General features: G+C 37.9%; 1 long non-coding RNA gene across 1 annotated transcript in view; it reads right to left on the reverse strand.

Moving 5' to 3' along the window:
• LOC116149135 (uncharacterized) overlaps nt 1–21,004 on the reverse strand; it is a 499,656-nt gene that overhangs the window by 249,432 nt on the left and 229,220 nt on the right. The gene's annotated exons all lie outside the window — the stretch shown is intronic.

A 21,004-nucleotide genomic window follows, 5' to 3' on the forward strand; every position in this document is an offset into this window, starting at 1 on the left:
ACAGTGATTTGCAGAGATAGGGAGCTATGCATCTTATGCTGTGGGTGTTTTTCTTTCATGTATTGGGCTATGTACAGGCAGATACAAATTCATTGTTCTGCAGGTCAGAGATGAGATTCTTGCAGAATGCATCCTGATTAAAAATGAAGTGTTGAACTGACAATCATTGAGCTGCCCAGATGGTCTTCACCAGTTTCTCTTGGAACGCAGAGGTCCTGTTTAGTCAGTACCTAAACTTACTGACTTCATAATCGAGATCCATTTCAATTTGTCAAAGCCTTTCTGAGAAGGAGGCCCACTCACCACCTTTATCTCTGTAATGACATGTTGCTCAGTGCTAACAGAGAGCCATGGAAGACTGGACCTTGGTTAAGATCAGTCCTGGATCAGCATGATTATACTGGTCAGTATCAAGCCTTAATGAGAGGTGCAAAGATCAGACTGTCCATGCAACAGCCCTGGTCACTAGTTGAACATAAACAAAGCACCACAGCTCAATCTGAACTATAAAACTTACTGTGCCATGTTTGGCTCTGATCCTGGCTCTCTACTAAGGCTGGAATAGCTCGTGAAAGCTAGTGACCATTGAATGCTAAGCCCTCACTGTCCAGGGCAACATTAGACTATTTCAACATGAGAGTCACGAGGTAGTTTCCCTTGACAATGAAAATGAATGCCTTATTCCAAATTTCTAGAGCAGTTATTTAATTAAATGCAGCTCCAACAAAGAACCAGGGAACCCATAGAGAGGAACACTTCTCAGAGGTATATTGTCAGCACACACCTCCCTTCAATCGTGATTTAATCACATTCCAAAGCATTTCTTTTTAATTTGTATACCGAGACATACGATATATGAAACAAATAACTCAAGGCTGAGTACAATATTCCAAGACCCAATGTAATTTATACAGAAAGCTGGATATTTATTACTGATGCTAGAGGTTATTAAGTTATCTGAAAAGTGTAGACTTTATTTCTGTTTTCAAGAAATAGAGATTTATATTGCTTATTTATTCCCAGCTGTTGAATATCTGAGTTGTGCTCAGAAAAGAGATTAAAAATATTTGATGATACCAGTGGCCGACACAGCAGCAACCTGGGGAATTTCACCCAATTTTTATCCAGAAAATGTTTCTGAGTGAGTGTGTACATGTACATATTTGTATTTATACGTCTGATTGTGAGTGTCAGACCCAATAAAAGACATGTCTTGACAGCCTATCATGAAATATTCCATGGTTTCATTTTCTTTGTGAACTATGAAAAACTCAGGTTTTCAAGATATTTTCCTGACTTTAGCTGTTTTTCCACTGGAACAGCACAAATGCTCATAGAAGCCCCGACCGCTGGACTGTCCCCGGGCACAGGCTGCATTAGAGCCTTGCTATGAACTATTTGTGTGCTCTTTAACACTGGTATCTCTGTTTGCTCATTTGTAAAAATGAGAAGTTGGACTTTCAGAATCTCATCATCTCATGTTTATAAATTGAGCTATAACAGATTGGGAGTCATTCCTGGATAGCCTTCCTTTTAGACATGGAGAAGGTGTATTTGAAAGATTGGTACCCACTCCATGTATCAGGTTTCTCATTAACACACACAATTACTCATTTCACAGAATTCTAAATACAAGACCTACTAAGGGTGCTTGTTGGTGTGCCTATGCAATCTCAGGAATCACAGACCTGACAATGACTAAAACCAAAAGACAGTTTTACAACATGTATTTATTCTTGAAATGGAAAGAGCTCCAGGTTATACATCAATCTTTTCAATCTCTTGGGTAGTAACACTGCCAGCACAGGATTATGGAAATAATGATATATACTATAAGGATAGATCACTGTCTGTAGACAGAGACAGGCATCAGTATTTCTGTCCAAAACTTGACTTGAGCGTGCTTAAAGATGTTTGGAAACACCTGAGAGGATGAGCATGTGTTCAGAAGTCTGGGCAGAGATTTAATCTTGCCTCTGGTTTGTGCTGCGACTGCAGGCAGGCTATGTCCTCACTTAGAGTGTCCATAACCAGAAAAGTAAAGGGGTCCTGAGGGTGTGGAAAGGGCCCAGGGTCAAGAGCCAGAGGTCTTGGGATCTAGTCCCAAATCTAACACGAACAAGTTCTATGCTGAAGAGCAAGTCATTATACATTCTTTAACCAGAATTAGGAGAAAATGTGGTATATTTATTTTCAAACTAAAATTAGATTATCTGAAATACTGCCTGACATATCCTCTTTTGTACCATCATTGTCTCTTATGTGTGAGGTCTTGCAAAGATTAATGGGTCCTATAAAAAATGTCTCTAAAGTGGATTCTAAACCAAAGTACAAAGAACAACTATTGCTTCCAGATCCTCCCTTCTCCTTCCAGGGCCCATTTTGCTTGATGTCTTCCTTACTTTTTGGGCCACTTCACCACTCTAGGCCTGCTCAGGCCAGTGGTGCACAAATGCTTCAGGACTTCCCAACCCCTTCCTCTAAAAAAGCTTACTTTTCCACTTTTCATTACCTAGGTTCAATGTTTAGTGAACAAAGCCAGTTACATAAACTAATTCCTCACACATTTCAGGAGGGGCCCTCTGAAGTCAGTATCTTAAACAAAGAGAAAGGGTCAAAGAAGGGGACTTTCAGACAATATTAAGAACTAGCAAAGTATATGTGCTGATGCTTTCTCATGTCCCTTAATTTAACTGTAACTTCATATTATGTACAGCATTTTACTATTTAAAAGTGTTTTTACATATATTACCCATTAGTTAAACAAGTTATTTCCTAATATGTACTTATTACTAGAAATGACTGAGGCTGGGGAAGATTATGACTTACCCATTTTCCTACAACCACTGAGAATAAAAAGTTACATTCCGGTTGGTTCTGTTTTATCTTGATCTCATGTGTTTTCCATGAAATATTGCTGCTTCGGTGATAAGAAGGTGCTGGGAACATCCAGGTCAAGGACACAGAGGATATTTTTTAAAAACCTCACTCCTCTTCAGGATCAAGATGGCAGAATTGATGGATGTGGAGCTCATCTCCCCTTACAAATACATCAAAAATACATCTACATGTGGACCAGTTCTCACAGAATACCTGCTGAACTCTGGCAGAAGATCTCATACAATCAAAACTACAAGAAGGATCACCACATAACTGGGTAGGACAGGAGGGAAAAAAAAGAGAATCGGGACTGGACCTGCACCCTGGGAGGAAGCTGTCAAAGAGGAAAGGTTCCCTCACCCTGGGAAGTCCCTTCACCAGTGGGGAGATCAGCTGGGACAGAAAGGAGCTTCAGAGACTCAGAGGAGAGCACAGAAGCCAGGTTTTGGTAGGCAGAACAAAGAGAGACTGGCACAGAGGATCCACGCCACCTTGTTGCACTCCCCAGCCCAAGGCGCGTGCCTGCTGGTGTGAGAAGCGGCTGAGTACTGAAACTTGGGCTTCAGAGGACAGAAACAGGAAGAGGACTGGGGTTGGCTACATGGAGACAGCCTGAAGAGGCTGGAGTGTGGTACAGATCGCAACTGGGAGTATGTGCAAAAAAGCCCCATTGTTAATGCAGTGAAGGGAGGGGTGGGACCCCTGGCATAGCAGACCCCTTCTCAGGGTGCTCACAGCCGGCGCAGCTCCCCCTCTAAGAGCTCTGGGAGTGCTCAAGTGCTGGCAGGCTGCCCCCGAGTGGAGGCAGGGCTAAAATGTGAGCCCATTTCCAGGCTCACATTGACTGGCAGGTTGACACTGCCTGTGCTTTTGTAAGCCCAGTGCCTGCAGGACATCCAAGCAGATTACTGGTGTGCAACTGGGGCAGGTGTGGCATTAGCAGTGAGCATGTGCATGCAGCAGTAGTGCTGCAGTCTGGGATGACTCCAGAGCTCCCATGGAGGCACAGAGGATCCCAAACAAGATGAACCTAAACAGACCTACACCAAGACAGATTATAATTAAAATGGCCAAAGTTGAAGATAAAGAGAAGATTCTAAGAGCAGCAAGAGAAAAACAAAGTTTTTCTTAGTTACAAGGGAACCCCCATAAGGCTATCAGCTGATTTCTCTACAGAAACATTGCTGGCCAGAAGGAAGTGGCAAAATACATTCAAAGTCCTGAAATAGAAAAACTTACAGCCTAGGATACTCCACCCAGCAAGATTATCATTTAGAATAGGAGAGATAAAGAATTTCTCAGACAAGCAGAGACTAAAATAATATAGCTATGCTAAACCTCTCCTAAAATAAATATTGAAAGACCTTCTTCAAATAGAAAAGAATCTATAGAAAAGAGAAAATCACAGTTGGAAATGTGATGATAACTACAATGAACAGCAAAAGAATAAACATGAAGATATAAAAGAGGACAACAAAATCATAAAATGTGAGGGAAGGGAGTAGGAAAATGTAGTTTGTTTTTGTTTTTGTTTTTGTTTTGACAGAATGTGTTGGAGCCTATACAACTGCCAGTCTAAAGCAAGTAGATACAGTCATGGGTTAACATACCTGGAAAACAGTAAAACCACAAATCAGAGACATACAATAGAGTCACAAAGACTAAAACGAAAAGAACTCAAGCATTATACAAAAGGAAATCATCAAGCCACAAGAGGAAAAGCAAACAAACAAAAGGAATAGAGCAATCCACAATTAAAAAAAAAAAAAAAAAGACCCTGGAAACAGAGCCATTTTCCCCTTTCCTAGTAGCCATGGAGGCTACATGGATGGACATAATTCATGAGGGTATGGAAATACTAAAATACGATCATGTAATGAACATTCAAACTTTTTTCAGTAGGCTATCATGGGCTTTACCCTTCAGTCATTCATAACCTCCTAGCCCCCTGTAACTTGTGCCTTCTTCATAAAATAATCAGAACTTTTTATTTTCAGAATATTCTTATTGATCAAAGTGTTAGCTTCTGCAACACTCAGTAATCTTAGGTGAAGGCCAGAATGGTGCATTGGATGCCCTAATATGAGACGCAGTATTTTCAGATAACATCTGGCTCTTTAACCAACTCTTAACCATTCTCTGTCTTTGGTGACAGTGGAAGAGAGTAGTAGTGTGAACTTTGGGCTCTAGAAAAGAAAAAAACTAGTTTTCAAATATCTTTTTTGCCACTTATTTACAAACTCGGCTACCATGGACAAGTTATATAATATCTTTATATACAAATACTTTAGACAATAACCTTTGTCCTCATCACACAGATGTTACAAGATTCTAAAGAGTTTGTAAACAATGAAATGTTTATAATCATCTACAAAATATACAAAAATATAAAGTTTTGATAGACCTGGAGCACAAATATCATGATGATGACAGTAACACCCCATGACGGGGCCATTTGCCATTTGACAGATAGTAAATTTTCAACCCTCCCTATTATTTAGAATAAATCTGAACCTGACCCATTTAGAAAGCATATTTTCTAAGACACGGTATTCCCTCATGCTGTGTGTCTCACTCCTGCTGAAATAAAAATAAATGGTAGGAAACAGGAAGCTATGGGAGGGATTTTCCCCCTAAATTTCTTATTTTTCTTTATTTTCTTCTGAATTGTTTCTCACTCATACTAAGACCTAATTTCCCTATCAGTGCTGATGGCTTAAGTATATTGATTCTGACTCTCCTCTGGTGTCTACTGAGATACAACTCAAACAGATCAAGAGGAATGCGAAAATGATTCCCCAAACTGAAATCAGCAAAACATTCATAGCAGTAAAAAGAAAGCTGGTGGGAGGAAAAAAGAAAACAAATATAATTGAGGCAGGGAAATAAGGAATTGTCCCTTTCAGTCCTGCCTTCATAATTCTGTTCAATGGATGGATAAACATACACTTAATGCATATACAAATAAACTTGAAACTTACTTTATGCAAAATGGCTGTTTGTATATCTAATCTTTCTGATACTGAAAATTGGAGGAGTAAAGGATTATTTTTTTGCAGCATGATTCAAAACAAAAATAAATTAGGGCTAGATAGTTAGCTCAGGGATTTGAAGAAAGTCTGTTTGTATGGTTATTAATGCTGTGGTTGGTTTCTACCATACTATTGCTTATAATTATTTTATTTTAATTATTCAGCTTCCCAGATATTTTGGAAAGGCTTCATAAATAAGTGAATATATTTTCCATTTTAGCCTTTGATTACTGTCCTCGGAAATAGGGAAAGTCTTGATTCACAAAGTCACCTAACAATCTCCCACCATTCTTTGTACCTTAAGATATCCCATAAGTTTAATGGCTTTTATTCCATCTCATCAAAGGTGTAAGTGATATTTTGCTGGTTCACAGAGACGCTGTCCCTATTATGTTCTCTCATTAGATCACTGACACCAGAAACTATAATGGCTTCTTCAGATCTATTAATGGATCTGGCATCAGTGTATATTGGGGAAGTCCTTAATCCTGTAAATGGTTGCTAATAACTTACATTTACACAGATCATTTTCATCTCAATCTTACTGTGATATATACACAGAAAGTGTGGATCCATCTACTGCTGCAACGACAGTCGGTTCTAAAATGGAATGTGACAGCTGGATAGCTACTGCTCTGTCAAAGGGCCAGAGGTGAGCACTGTATTTAATATGAGCTGAATTAGGTGTCGGAAATCCGCTCTCACTTTTAAGCGAGAATTAAAACAGGTCAGTGTGACCAATATTTCTTATTTTCATAAGGCAACCGAGTTTGCCATTCTCCATTTTTCTGGTGCCTTTCTTGGGCCTGGGGTGACGCTTGAAAAAAATGCTGTATCAGACAGCAAGAACTTTTATCTACAGCATCTAGAAGCAATGTCATCAAAGAGTTAAGAGAGAGTGAAAGTTGAGAAACAAAGCCAGAATTCTAAACCATAGAACAGAACCAACCATCAGGAGGACAGAGCAGGCAAGAGTCAATCCAGGAAAAGAAAACAGCTCAGAAAGTTTTAATTTGCAGGAGGTCAAGGTGAAGAGTTTAGGATGCCAGTCATGAACAAGAGAGCATGAGACTTTGCTGGCTGCTCGTTCTATGGTGCCTGCATACAACAGTGCTCCTTCTGTGTCCTGCAGCCATAAATAACAGAGACATTCACCTGAATGGATAAATCAGATGGTCAATGATTAGTTTCTAATTTTAGCATGGCTACTCCTCTGTTTGATGTGACGAAAATACACTGACATCAATGTATCCTAGCAATCAATTTATATGAACTACGCATAGTTAAAATTTTCACTTACAAATAAATATGCAGTGGTTATTCTAATCTCCTCTATGAGCACAGAGAAAACGTCAGACCTCTGGTTAAAATCAAATATAAACATACCTTGAGTTTTCTAAACATGTTACAGCTAACCCACAACAATGCTTCTCTGTAAAGAACATTGGACTTGAAAGAAGAAGACTGGATTTTGAGCCTCAGCCCTCTCATTTCATAGCTATGTGATTTGCACTGTGATTTTAGGACTCAACATTCTCATATGCAAAGTGAAGACATCAATATCTAACAGATTATTAAATCAGCAATCAAATGAATTAATGTGCATAAAAGATCTCTGGAAAAATTAAGACACCATGTAAGTATGAGAGATTACCAATGGCTTGACAAGGGACATATTCCTTTACCTCACCTCAGAGAATTGACGTATATGACCTTAAATACTAGAAAGAACCTGAAGTAGAATAAGTAGATAAGCCGCTTCTGAATTATCAAAAGAAAAATACTTTCTTGAATATGCTCTTTACTGGTGGGATCCTTTCATATTTATACTACCATTCTTGAAAGATTAAATTACTGATATATACCACATAACGTTTTAGACGTTATACATGTGAGACCTCTTGACCTTTAAAAATTTATATGAATGCTAGTGAGAATATTTAAAATACATAATGGTCTATTATAAAACTACTTGGTCTATCGTCCTGTCTAATTCATTAAGCAGATGTTGACTGAAGAGAGGTCAAGCTCAAGGGATATTATTCTGACTAACAATATTAACAATAAGAAAGGTTCTCAAGGATTGATTACTTAGAAAGTTCTAGGACAAAACTGTATAAACAATGGAAATTTCCAACATTGAGAACTCTTACAATATAGTGAGCTTCTATCCACCTACTTAATTGCATTTCCTTTCATAATCCTTTTATGTTGAAGACTCTCCCTCCATCCAGCGTAACTTAACGGGGTTATGTCCTGAGGAGCAAGTGCAGCTGAAGCACTAACTTCATTAGTTGCCCGACTCTACCTGTCAGGAGTTCTGGCTCCAGACCAATTCAAGGTAAATTTATACTGGGAAATAAGGCTACAAATAAAGTTACAAGTAAACATATTTGGAGAAGAGACTGGTGTCTGAAGCTCTTTTATATGAAAATGTGATCATACTTGATTGTTTTGAGGGTTCTTAAGTGTCCATAAAATTCTTAATCAAGTATATATCCAAACTAGCTTGGCAACTGCTTTGGGAGATGAGATAAATAAGCTTTCTTCTTCCTTACCAAAAACACAGAGGTGAGCAGGCATAAAGAACTCCTTACCCACCCCACAACACAATACCCTCTGTCAAAGTTCATCTAGTCACGGTCATCATAACATCAGCCTTGGGAACTACACAAGAGCCAGTTCTAATACAGTCTATAATTTTGTTCCTAAGAACCACATCTATATTGCACATTTAAATTTTATACTGATGGATAACTGATTGTGAACTGTTTTTTTCTTAGCTGATCATTATTATCTCTCATTTTTCATAGTGAATTATTTTGAATACAAGAAGATACACACAAAAATCAGGGATGACATATGTTAGGATGGCACTCAATTATTGCTCATACAGCACACCTTCGAGAATGTAAGGGCAACAGTCATGAACCGAGATTGTGCGGACACCTAGGGAAGTCGGTGTAGGTGTCCATGGTGCTAAAATGTTCAGCTCCAAAGACTTAATGTGCACCTAAAAACTATTTCATTGCACAACCATATAGTGTCCATATCTATATCATCTATATCAACAAGGCAATTTAAAGGCTTTTTTTAAAAATACAACCTGTCTAATGACTCAATATCTTATATATACTGTGAAATCAAATTTTCACCATGTACTGCCCATAATAGACAATATGAAGTGCTGTAGAGTTTTCCATTTTTCTGTTCTGATGAGCTTTTAATGAGTATATTTGTAAAATTAATTCTCAGATTCATTTACTTGCTTGGAATTATTTTTTTGGTAAATTATTCATTTGAGGAACAATGATGACTTACTCCTAAAGAGCCTAAATCCTTCTCTCCTGAAAGCATAATGCTGCATTTTAAAAACCAATCTCAGAAGGTTGTACAAATAAGAAGAATAATGTTTCTTCCACTTTTGATGGCATCCCCTCCTACTGAGTAAAACAGGCAATCATAAGCTAAAAGAAATGAAGCAAATCTATTGGACAAGGTAATTATCATCTCTGTATCCACATTTCTGTTTCTGTAAGGGTTAATATTAAGAACATCTGTAAGGATTATAAGGGTATGTGAGTTATAAAAACACCTTCCACACAAGGTACTTGTGAAGACTGAGGCTCGTGTCTTTTTTTTTTTTTAACTGAAGTATAGTTGATTTACAACGTTGTGTTAATTTCTGTCACGTCTTTTTTATTTTATTGCAATAAAATATACATAACGTTTACCACTTCAACCATTTTTAAGTGGATAACTCAGTGGCATTCAGTACATTCACCATGTTGGGTAACCATCATCCTATCCATTTTCAGAACTCATGTCTCTTTTGATGCTTAACTATCCTTATGCATTGAACTGAGCAAAGCCCATGATTTTCAGGTTCCCCATGTTCAAACCCAACCTTCTTAGATTTGGGACAGAAAATGATCAGCATCATGATCATCATCACAATGACTGTCATCCGAAGTCATCCCATAAATGACAGAAGTGGGTACAGAATGTAGATCTTACAATATCCAGTCCTCTTGTTTCTCTACAGCTCCTTACTTTACTATAGCTATCCTTGCTATAACAACTTGTCACAGAGGCTTTAAATTCAGCTGGGAGAGAAGAAATCTGAAGGTCTGACCAATTGCTTTAATGCCCAAAGCACTTTTTAAGTAAATATTCTTTCCTGGGAAGAGTGTTGAGAAAGGAGAAACAAAAGGGACCTCAATCACTGAGACTTCTGGTTTTCATCTAAGAGATAAATACATTTAAATAGTGAATGCTCTGTAAAATTTAATTCCATGAAGAAATATTAGGCTACTTTCCTAAAAGACATGTGTATAATAAAAGCACAGTTTATTCATGGCTTCTGGGTCTCTGTCAGTGTGGTACCGCTTAAAGCCAGATGTGATACCTTTACACGGATGCACGGGAGCTGAGAAGAACCTCGCTGTACTTAACATTAGCAGCACAGACCTGTCTTCCAAATAATCCCTGTGTTTTATGACTCCACTTCTGTGTTTTTCTCTCCTCTGATATCTTTTCTTATTCTCTTTGACCTAACTCTAGTACTTTATTATAGTCTGACTAAAGAAACATTGATTCATTTTTTAATCAATTGTAAAAATATAAAAAGCGTTTCTCAGTGTTTCAGACAAGTTACAGTATACTGCAAATATGAGCGTTTAATCCTATATCATTTTAAAATAGACTTATTTTATTATTTTCTTAAATTTACAAATAGTGAAATTCATCCTTTTTTGGCATATAGTTCCATGAGTTTTCATGCATGCGTAGATTTTTTATAACCGCCACTACAGACAGGAGAGAGAGCATTTCCAACACCCCAAAGAATTCCACATACTCCCCTTTATATTCAGAGCCTCTCCCAACTCTTCATCCTTGACAGCCACTGATTTGCTTTCTCTCCCTACATTTTGCCTTTTCCCGAATATAAGTGGATTCATTTTTAATAAAAAGAATACAATATTTTATTTACTAAAATATTTCACTAAAAGGGTGACACCGCTTAAAAATTTCCTATAATCTATAATACATCTTGCTCAATAATGGATAATGAATGGGTGACATTTTGGTCAGATATTAAATCTATTTTGCTTATTTATACTAAATTTTTTAAAAATAATAATTATAGGACATTAGAATGGAAACAAGCTTTTGGTGTCTCTGGCACTAATTCTGAGTATTCGTTTTTAAATCAGCCTGGAATTTCAAAGTAATTTTTGTATGAAGTTTATTTTCAATGCCTATCAGATGCAAAAATAATCCTGGCGGTACAATGGCAACTTTTCATAGTGACAATTATTACGAGCACAGACTTGTGATTATTAAACCTCAAAATGAAAAAAAAAAATGGGATGCTCTACATGTACCAGTCTCTTTGTGTTACTCTGTCATGAATTCATGGGAGGAAATTTAGATATGGGAACCATCTGATCTCCACCAATAAATAAGTTCTTCACAGCTACCTATTTCCAGAAATACCTTACCTATCACATGTAAATTCAGAATTTTAATTAGACAATCCAATCCAAAATAATGTCTAGTTGAAATACTATGTCCTAATTCCCTGGTCAGAATGTTTTTTTGTGAATCCTTGTGCTACTTTGCTAATGACCACCTCACGAATTTCCTTTAAAATGATTTCATTAAAATCATTTATTAAATTTTTGCCTGGTAGTGTATATACACACTGAGGTCAGGGAGTATCTTGTCTTCAAATTGTAAATGTGGATAAATTACTGAATGAAAGAATACGAAAACTAAATGAGGTTCTCATAGAGCACTGCAGTTGATGTGGAGTTGCCAAAATTATATAATACAACTCAGGCCAACAGGAGTTAAAAATGATCCAAGAACCCACAGGAATGCCTTTAAGGCCAGGAAGAGAATGAAACAAAGGTCAATACCCTAGAAAAGCTCACTACAATCCAAGCTGAGCAAAGCACAAAACACAGTCCTAAATTCCACAGACTGAATGTTTGTGAATTTGGATCAACTGAGATTCTAAGAAAGATGTGTTATTCTCTTAAGTCTTAAAGAACAAGATAGCAAAGCAAAGCAGGAACTCTTCCTCCTAGGGGAGAATCTGAAATGAGCATGCCTGTACTTTGAAGGATGTCCTCCCCAACTCTATGGAAATATTAAAATACACCAAAATGTTTCAAAACCTTTTTTCAAATTAGAAAATTTCATTAGTGGTCACTTTTAAAGAAATTATTTTCTTTTCTGTGATAACATAAATAATTTTTTTTAAGTTTTTAAGTTTCTCTCCTTTTATATAAAAAGAAAATTTGAAATAGAAACTTTATTATATGGTAGCTCACTCTTCCAATGCCAAGTATTTGACTTAAAATCTGGGAAACTGCCTAATAAGTATGTTGGAGGAATATATATTGTCACTCTCCTGAATTCAAATAGTTTCCAACATCACTGAAGGGCTGGCAGTGTTCACTGTCCCTTTCTGTTTTTTGTTTGTTTGTTTGTTTCCTATTTCTCTGGGGAACATCTCCACTCATAACTTAAAGAAAGTTTGAGAATGTTCAAGAAGGAGTGAATAAATAAATAAATAAATAAATCTGCAATATTATTTCAGAGAAGAGTGACTGGTAGAACTGGCATTGAAGCATTCCATATTTATTTCATAGCAAATTTGCAAGTCAAACATAGTTGACATTTTTTTTTCACCCTTGCCATTTCTGTTGCTGAAAAACCACTTGGAATTCAGAACTCCATCTGTGTTCTTCCAGTTTCCTTCATTGTCATTGGTAATGAAGAGTTTGCAGTAGTTTTTCAAGAGGACTACTTTGTTCACTGATTTGTGAAATAGAATGGAATCTAGATCCATTTACGCCGGCTACCTGGATCTTCAGGGGCTATAATGTAACAAACATATTAAAACCTGCTTATGATAGTAAAAAAAAAAAAAAAGAATGATATGCAGACAAAAGCTACTTCTGAGTGAGATGGAATCACTCTGACAACTTTCTTCTCTTTGACAATGGAAGGGAGAAATTTTTCTTAGTATTAATACACACTAATAAAAAAGTGTTCAGGTTCACATCCATGATTCTGAAATATATCCATCTTAGACACAAATGCCAAAAGAACTGATGACACTGTTTTGTTCTTGCCTTAGTTTGCCTTTCAAAATGAAAGACAGGTTTTATTACTAAGCACGAAAAAGAGATCCCATCTTTAAACATGATTAAAAATGAGAGCTGAGCTTAATACATTCACGGGGGTCAGCCGAGCCCTCATAACTTTATTTCCCAGCAATGTTTTCATAGGTTCACTATATCCTAGGGTTTACAGTGGAGATCTAAGCAGGAAAGCCTTTGAATTCAGAATGAGCACTCTCTGTGGCGTTCAGAGGTGAGGCTGCTCACAGGGGTTCGGTGACCCTGCAAACTAATTCCTCAGCAGCAAACCTTTCTAAAGGAAGCCTGTGATTAAATTGATGGAATGGCAACCGGTGGTTTGATTAAAGTGGGAGGGCAGGGAGGAAAGAGGAGACTCTATCTTTTGAAACAGAGAAAAATTCTCTAATTCTAATTGACCCAGTCTTTGCTCAAAAGCTGGGCACTTTATTCTTTATGTGAAGAGACTGAGATTCAGTGACAGAGAACCAATTACCTGTCTCTCCCATCCATATAGAAGGACAGAGAGAACAGAGAGCATGTAAATGGTTTTTTCATATGGCTTTCTTGGAAATCATAAAATGAGACATCAATACAAAAAAATCTAACTACCTCCCCTCTCATCTGTACCTACATGTATCTATGTATTCCACCAAAGTTACCTGTAATCTTGGCTCAGTGAATCTCAGCTCCAGCTACACCTTAGAACTATCTGAGAAGCATTTTAAAATTCCACAACACAATCGCCATACCCAGAGGTTCTGATCTAATTGCTCTCGGGTGACGTGAGATATCAGTGTGTGTGCATTTGCACATATGCACATACACACAGGTTTTTAAGGCTCCTTGCGTGTTTAAAAAACAAGCAGCCAAATCTGATATCCAGCAGGCTTCATTCAAGCCCTTACTACAATTTTATCCACCTCTACACTAAAAATAAGAGACATCTTCTGTCCTGGTGAATAGTATCATCTGTGAGTTCCTTGAAGTCTGTGGTGTCTTTTTCATCTAAATGCCTCCCGCAGTACCTTAGCCAGAAGCTGAAACAATTTTTTCAATAAATAAAAATGTATCATCAAGTAGGGAGGGGCAACATGGGGGTAGGGGATTAAGAGGTACAAACTATTAGGTATAAAATAAGCTACAAGGATATACTGTACAACATGGGAAACACAGCCCATATTTTACAATAACAATAAATGGGAGTACAACCTTTAAAATTTTTTTGAAATAAAGATGTATCATTTTTCAATAGGACAAGTAACTCTCTAATAATGGATTTATATTAGACAAAAATGCCTAGCCCAGTTTGGATTTTTTTAATGGGAAGTCTTCCCCAAATGGACCATATTATTTATATTTTTCAATACAAATCATCAATTCTTGTGTTTACCACTTAAATTTTTTTAAGTGGCTTCGGAGAATATAAGGCTGCTGGCAAATGCGCTGCTGATACAAATTATCTGCAGGCAGAACCCCAACTCATCTTCAGTCCATCAATACCAAGAGCCTTCAGCAACTTAGCAAGGTGGTCTCCAATACTCAATGCAGAGAGCAGGTGGACTATTAAATCAACACGAGTAATCCATGCACATCCTCAGTGTGGCTTGTGTTCGTGAGGTACACTGCTGCTATATCTAGTATTCCTTCAGAGACAACGCACTTAAGCCATCTTTCCATAAAAAGAACCCAAACTCCCTAAGCAAATACCATGCCCTATAAACTTCATTATAAAATAATGACAGTAATTATCATTATCCTAACAGTGACCTTTGATTTTTCATGGTAGAATAAAGTCATGCGTGTCCCCTGTCCCCTGTGAGAATCATTCATCTTCAAACAACAATCATAACAGACACAGAAGTGAAAACTTTCTATTCAGTGAATTTATTCAATGAACTAACGGACAGATATCTGTAACACGGAAGCACAATAAATGAGAGTGGGATGCTGTTAGAAAGAGACAATAAACGAATCATCGGGGGCTGATAACTATAGAACATACAAATATGGAGAAAGCAGGTTGTTAGCTTTTGGCCGTTTTTCCTCATAGAAATCCCCAAAGGCTGAGAAGCTACAATCACTGAGAGCACTGAAGAGGGCAGGCAAGGCTGGGCGTTAAAGAGGTGGGTCTGGTTTAACAGACTACAAGAGAGCTGCTGAATATCCAGCCTTTCAACTCCACTTGGAGCAGACAGGAAATCATGCCTGCATTATCTTCCTAGGAAACAGGGGGAGTTATTTCCTGGAAAAAATTAGACTAGAGAGATTCCAGACTTGGAGTTACAGGCAGAAAATGGTACAGAAGAGATGCTGGCCTGAAGACAGAATGATTAAGGGAAAGTCTGTATGTTTAACGGTGAGGTCCTCAGCTTTCTTTCCCCACCAAGTTCCAGGAAAGACACAGCCTGGTTTAAACTTTCCCTCCTCCCACAGTGCCCCCAGGCAGAGCTTGGAGAATTCATATGAAGAAACTAAATAATTAAGTTTTATCCAGCTCAAGAAAGCTGAATCTAAGCCAATAGCTGGGAAAGCCAGTCAACAAGTCATTTTATGCTAATAAACCCCAAAAAGGCTGCAAAATTGAGGCCTGGTTGTTTCAGATAGTGAGGGTACAGTATGAAGGAATAAGAAGATTCATGGAAGGTGTATGTGAAGCAGTTGGATACACCAAAATCCCCCTCCACAACTGTGGTTGGCAGAATCCTAAAATGGCCCCCCAGAGCCTCATTCTGTGGGATACATGCCCTATATAATCCTTTCCTCTTGAGTTTGGGAAAGAGCCGAGAGTAACCCCCTTCCCAGGTAACAGCCAACAAGGAAACAGGACACACCCAAACTAGGTAATTACAGAGATTTCAATACAATGGCCAGTTAAAAACATGTGGATATTAGAGAAATGAACAAAGGACAGGGCAGTGTTCCAGGGCTGGCAACAGTCGTGAAGCATGGCCACTCATAGCACTAAGGGGTGGGAGCGGACATCGGATCTCTGAGGGTAGATGTATAAAAAAGGTCTGGGAGGAGCCTTGGCCTTCAGTGGAAGGATGCAGTCAACCTGAGACAAGCCAGCATGGAAAGATCCTGGAGAACATAAACTCAGACCTCATTCTTCTCTCTCCTCCTAATCTCCTGATAGTATCTGCCACAGAGTGACACAGAGAGCCAGAGGTGAAACATGTTTACTGGTGTAAACATACAGGTCAGCTTTCTAGGAAAGCTGTCAGGAAGGAAAAGGTAGAATGGGATATGGAGGGACAGACAGAACACATCCAGCAAAGTCTACAGCATGTCCCTAAGCATTTCTGCCCCCTGCCCAGGTGACAAATGTGTCCTCCTTATGCAGGGGATAGGCAAAGTCCTGATAGCTTCTGTGTCATCATAGCATGATACAACTTTGGGCACATTCCTACGATTGTATTCTTAAATAAGTCAACAGGTGAAAAGGGAAGAAAGAGAATTAATAAGCATAGCCGTCCCTATTTCTAGAACAAATCACAAGGTCTAAATTGATTATCACAGATAATTTTTTTCACCACCCTTTTCACCATCTATGGGCAAGATTTTCAAAGGGTAATGGGAACATTACCGTAACTTAAGCACACAGTCCACTCATTTACAACAACTATTAAGTAAAGATGTTATTCCGGGTAACCACGTATCCAGCTAAAATTTAAGTGTTGTGCTGCTGAGAAAGGGAGGGAAAATAAATATCTTTCCTAGTATCATTATATTTGGACTCTCAACAGGATTGTGTTACAGTATTTATCTGATTAAAAAAAAAAAAACAAAAACAATATCCTGAAGCACCTGGCCCACAGGCAAGGACCATGCCACCACGACGCGCCAGCCCAGCGGCCGGAGTAAACTCACCGCCACCATCCCCTGCCGGGCTGACCCTTGACTCTGCGACGCCGGGCCCAGCAACAGGGGAAGCGCGCGCCGCCGCCGCCGCCATCTTGCTGGCTGACCCTTGACCCTGAGCGATCACCGGCGCTCCGAGCGCCGACGCATGCGCAAGGCTCCGTATATACGTGATTAAGATCTTGTTGTTTTGAACTGGGTAAAAACTGATCCTAAAGATTTAATGAAAGGATGGATGCCCAAGATAAACTAGGTAAACTATTGAAAAGGAAGGAGAATGAAGGGGAAGTCATCTTATCAGATAGCAGAACTTAGTATAAAGCCATTAAAATAACACAGTTATGGTATTGGTGGAGGCATAGGGAAGCTGTCAGTAGAACAGAACAGAAAATCCAGAAGTAGCTCCTAGTATTTTTTTTTTAATTAAAGTATAGTTGATTTATAATATTGTGTTAGTTTCAGGTATAGTACAAAGTGATTCAGTTATATATATTTTTTCATATTATTTTCCATTATAGGTTATTGCAAGATATTGAATATAGTTCCCTGTGTTATACAGTAAATCCTCGTTGCTTGTCTATTTTGTATATGATAGTGAGTAGTGTGTATCTGTCAATCTTTCATTCCTGCTTTATCTCTTCCCTCCTCCCTTTTCCCTTTGGTAACCATAAGTTGTTTATTTTCTTTCCCCATGTCTGTGAATCTGTTTCTGTTTTGTATATAGATTAATTTGTATTATTTTTTAGATTCCACATATAAGTGATATCATAATATTTCCCTTTCTCTGTCTGACTTGCTTTTTAAAATTCAATATATGACAAAGTTTATAGTTTATCTTAGAGGTTTTAGGGTATATTATTTAATAAATGGTACTTCTACATATGTCTACACAAGCATAAAAAATATATTTGGATTTCATTTTACATTATAGGTAAAAATAAACTCCAGAAAGGATTATGAAATAATGCACAAACTAAAATGTTATGAGCAATTAGAAAGCTACATGAGCCACCTAAGGGCGTAAGAGGCCTCCTTAACGAAGACCAGACACTCAGAAGCTCTATAAAAAAGAAAAGATATATTCAACTGCATAGAAGTGGAATAATAATGTTGCAAGATATATCGGAAACTAGATCAATAGAAAATTGATCGATTGGAAAAAATATATTTGTAACCTTAGATGACAGAGGATTGTCTCTATTTACTTAAATATACACATATATGAATGCCTATTTGTATGTTTGAAAATGAGCTATAAAAACTGCTAGGATACATGCTGAACTCTCAACAGTAGTAGTAACCTCTGTGGGGAGTAAAATTTTGTGCTATACATACACACACGCTAAATATATATCAGTGTGTAAATCTGAGTTGAGTTTTTCATAAGGAGAATAGATGCATACTTTAACTTACCTGCATATTAAAATAATAATAATAATAATAACAATAACATAAGAAATTACATACTGAGTTCTTTAAAAGAACAAGATATTTTGTATTGGTGTCAGCAGAATAATGCCCTGCCCTCTGTTCCCTGAAAGATGTTCACATACTAAAGACTGGAATCTGTGAATATATTGTTACATGAAAAAGGGAAATTAGGTTGCTAATCTTTTGACTTTAAACTAAGGAGAGTTCTGTGGTTATCTTGGTGAGGCATGGGGGCGGGGCAATATAATCAGGATGGTCCTTAAAATCAGGAGGCAGAAGACTTAATGTCAGAACCATGCCATGTGAAAAGACTCAATTGGCCATTTCTGGCTCTGAAGATGGTGAGAGGGGCCATGAGCCAGGGAATGTGGATGTCCTCCAGAAGCTGGAAAAGGCAAGGAAGCAGATTCTCTGATAGATGTTCTAGAAGAAATGTAGCCCTGCTGACATCTTGATTTTAGCCAGCAGGATCCATTTCAGACTTCTGAACTAGAAGATAATCAATGTGGGTTGTTTTAAGCCACTAAGTTTGTGGTAATTTGTTCCAGCAATAGGGAAGTTGCGCAATATGCATTGCCTCATTTAAAATTTACAGGAACCCTAGAAGATATATACAACCGTAGGTCTTAGTTTACATAGGAGGAAACCACGGCTCAGAAGACCTGTTTAAGGTAACACAGCAGGTAAGAGCTGTGGACAAGACTTGAATTAGTCCCATAGGAATCTAGAGTTTGTGCTTCTCTCTGCCATTTTGTGTTCTCTGTCCTTTAATCTCTCTCTCTCTCTCTCTCTCTCTCCATCTCTCTCTCCATCTCTCTCTCCATCTCTCTCTCTCTCTCTCTCTCTCTCTCTCTCTCTCTCTCTCTCTCTCTCTCTCTCTCTCTCTCTCTCTCTCTCTCTCTCTCTCTCTCTCTCTCTCTCTCTCTCTTCATCTCTCTCCCCGTCTCTCTAACCTATCACCCAATGCACTGGCCGGGGACTTGGCCACCACAGATATTTAGTACATCAGTAAAAGTACAGGTTTGGGGTCAGACAAATCTTCACTTGAATCCAATTACTAGCTGTGTGGATGAAAACAAATTATTCAATTTGAGCCTGTTTCCTTATCTATAAAAGAGGAGAAATAATTTCTGCCTTGTAGAGTAAGTATTCAGTGAAATAATGTATAAAAAATGTCCAGCAAAGAGCCTTGTATAGATTTTGTTTTTAATAAATATTATTTATAGTTGGTAAGGACTATTACTTTGTTCTAATGACTCTGGGAAGCCTGTTTTTTTCCTCTAGATAAGGTTTTAAGTTTTGTTTATACCTTTTTCATATCTGTCAGCTCCTGATGCAGAGATGGTGGTTAGTGCCTGTGGCACAGAATTATAACTACAAACTAGGGAACTATTAACTGAGTACAAGTGTAGGAGAAGTGACTTTTAGTGGGGTGGGCACCAGTGATCCATAATATGAACTCAGTCAGTAGCAGAGATGAACTGTTAGTAATATATATGCATCCCCGGGATCATATCACAGAGGAACAAAAGAACAAACAAAACCTCCTTCTATTTAAATCTGGTCACTATGCTGTGGGAACTTAGAAAAAGGGGCATCTCTATCAGAATCCAGATTATGTTGGCCTTCTGTTTTCTGATTATGGGCCCTTAGACTGAGTTTTCCCATACTATCATTTATCTTTCATTCAATCAACATATTCTATTGGTCTAGATCCCTTCATAAGCTTCAGAGTCTCTTGAAAAATTCCCTTAAGTTTTTAAAAATAGAATTTTTTTCAAAAATTTCCAAAATGTTTCTAATCTTTTTCTTTTCAAATAGCTGTTTTCAAATATAATTCTTGATGATTCTCAGCAAAAGATCATTTATATTTCTTTTAGGGGGTCCCTCCAGTTCTGGGTTATCCAGTACCATATCTGATGCCAAGATATAGTCAATCTGGATTCACTGAATGAATGAACTGTCAAGTAAGGGTGGGGCAACAGTTGTTGTCATCAACAGCTCTTTCATGGAAATAGACTCCTCCCATAGTTGAAAGGGAGGTAAGTCAGTTGAGTACCTGTCCCCAAGGGACCTCATCCTAAGTGGTCCAACAGTCTTAGACCGTCTTAGCCATTTGCATAGATGCCCACAAAGCCTTATAAGAGAAAACTGAGACAGGAAATAAAAAACCTCCCTGGGAATTTTGATCCGTTCTAAAAAACTCAGAGGTACTAAAATGTTGGCATTGCTAATGGCTTTTTCAAAATGTGTTGACACCCGAGTAGGTTTAGGAGAACAGCGTTTACATGTGGGAAATACCATTATTACTTAGCTACTGTGATTCTGGGTTTTATTCCTGTAGTATTTGTACTTGTACCACCCTTCATTCAAACAGCCTTTGTCCTGGTTCTTGTTTCAGATTTTCTGAACCAGCTGCAGAGACAGCAAAAGATGCAGGATAACTGAGTAGAACAGAATATTTATAGTGATAACGATTTGTTAAGATCATCATTATTAACCATAACATGGGGCTTTCTTAATCACACCAATGATTGCTGTAACTCCTAATGATACGGTATCATTTGTAGTCTAACACTCTAGAGTGCTTCCTACATGTCTCAAAGCTAAGAAAACACAAATCTACAGAGCCGTTGATGACAT

Source organism: Camelus dromedarius, chromosome 22 (genome assembly GCF_036321535.1).
Source record: "Camelus dromedarius isolate mCamDro1 chromosome 22, mCamDro1.pat, whole genome shotgun sequence".
Classification (NCBI taxonomy): Eukaryota; Metazoa; Chordata; class Mammalia; order Artiodactyla; family Camelidae; genus Camelus; species Camelus dromedarius.